This window comes from Emiliania huxleyi (assembly GCF_000372725.1).
Source record: "Emiliania huxleyi CCMP1516 unplaced genomic scaffold EMIHUscaffold_642, whole genome shotgun sequence".
Taxonomy (NCBI): Eukaryota; Haptophyta; order Isochrysidales; family Noelaerhabdaceae; genus Emiliania; species Emiliania huxleyi.
Window position 1 is genome coordinate 23,942 of NW_005197186.1, and position 1,969 is coordinate 25,910.

The following is a 1,969-nucleotide window of genomic DNA, read 5'->3' on the forward strand; positions in this document are numbered from 1 at the left end:
CCCCCCCCCCCCCCCCAGGGGCCCCCCGGTTTCCAGGGGGGGGGCATATCCCCCCCCGATTTCCCATAAGGGGCGGTTCCCGCCCCCCGGGGGTTGCAAGGGGGCCTTCCCCCCTTGGTTGGGGTTCGGACCAAAACGGGGGGGTTCCGGGGGATTGCCCGGGTTAGGGGGGAATGCCGCCCGGGTTACAGTTACAAGCCGCGCCCAAGGCCGCAGTACCCCGCCTACGGCGGGCAGTACGCGGCCGCGCCAGACCCGTACGGCCAGAGCCCCGCCGCCGCGCAGCAGTATGCGCAGCATCCGGCCTACGCGGCGCAGCAGTGGAGCGCGTACGCGGCGCAGTACGGCGCGCCGCCGCCGACGGCTCAGCCGCCGCCCTCGTAAGCCGGGGCGGCGGCGGCATGGCTCCGAGGCGCGAGGGGGCGTGGCGGCCTGCGGACGACCTGCTCCTGAGGGACTAGAGTCTCTCCGCCATCATTCAGCGTCGTGCAAAACTTCGCCCCCATTGCCGCGACATGCGCTGCTCCGTGCTCGCTTGCTCGTGCGGGGCGGCCCCGGACCCTGTTGCTCCCGCGCTCGTTCGGGAGGTGCACGTTATTTCTCTTGCACATCTGCGTACTCGCTACTCCTATCCTGCTGGTATTCAGATACTTTCTTTAAGAAAAAGATTGGACGCGGGGCAGGCTCACGAGTACTCTCTCTCGAGTGTACACACACGTGTGTATATACTCCCAGGCGGGCGTAGTCGCCAAGGTCTTCTGTGTGCCTCCGCCGCAGGGCGGAAGGCCCGGGCGCGCGGGCCCGCCCAAGACGGCTGGGCGAGGGAGCGCGCGGCGGAGCAGCGAGCTGAGGAGGTTGTACTCTCTGCTCGCAGGGTCGAACTCACGAGTGCCGAGGGGGAGAGGGTGGCGGTGGCGAGGGCGGCGGTGGGGTGGGCCGCCGCGGCGGTGGCGAGGGTGGCGGGGGCGAGGGAGGTGGGGGAGAGGGCGGGTACAGGGACGGCGCTGGTGGATGCGAGGGTGGTGGCGGAGAGGGCGGCGGTCGAGGGGGTGGCGAAGGCGAGGGTGGTGGAGGCGAGGGCCGAGCAGAGGTTCGGATGGTAGCGGTGGCGGCGGCGGTAAGCTGGGTAGTGGTCGCGAGTGTGGCGGTGGAGAGGGAGGCGGCGGCGGGCCGGTGGAGAGTGGCGGGAGCAGCGCGGGTGGAGGCAAGGGCGGTGGCGGTGAAGGCGGCGGCGGCGTGGGTGGTGGTGGCGTGGGTGGTGGTGGCGGAGGAGCTAGTGGCGAGGGCGGAGGAGAGGGTGGCGGCGTGGGGTGGGCGGCGGTGGCGAGGGTGGCGGGGGCGAGGGAGGTGGAGGAGAGGGCGGGTACGAGAACGGCGCTGGTGGATGCGAGGGTGGTAGGGGAGAGGGCAGCGGTCGAGGGGGCGGCGATGGCGAGTGCGGTGGCGGCGAGGGCAGCAGAGGTTCGGATGGTAGCGGCGACGGCGGTGGTGAGCTGGGTGGTGGTGGCGAGGCTAGCGGTGGAGAGGGAGGCGGCAGCGAGGGTGGCCCGGGCCGCGGGTTTCTTTTGTGTGTACAAAGACGAGACGGCGAGTCGCGAGCTCGACGACGGAGCCGCAGCTCAGCAGCGCCGCGCGGCCCGACTCGCCCGCCGCACCGCCCTCCTCGCGTGAGAGCGTGTGTGTGTGTGTGTATATGCGTATATGCTGCCGGACGCTGCTTCCGCTGACGCACTAGAGTGGCTCCTCGGCCCGGAGCACCCACCCGCCATCTTCGCACGAGATACGTGGGAGCGGAGGCCGCTCCTCGTGCGCCGCTCCGCCGACCGCAGCCACTTTGATCGGCTGGGCTCCGGCTCTGCCTGCGACCCTTCACGGGTTCCGCTGCGTGACGTGGGCCAGCCTTCGCGCCTCTTCTCGCACGCCAGGCTGCGCCGGCTGCTACAGGAGCATGGGCCGCTGCCCGCTGGCT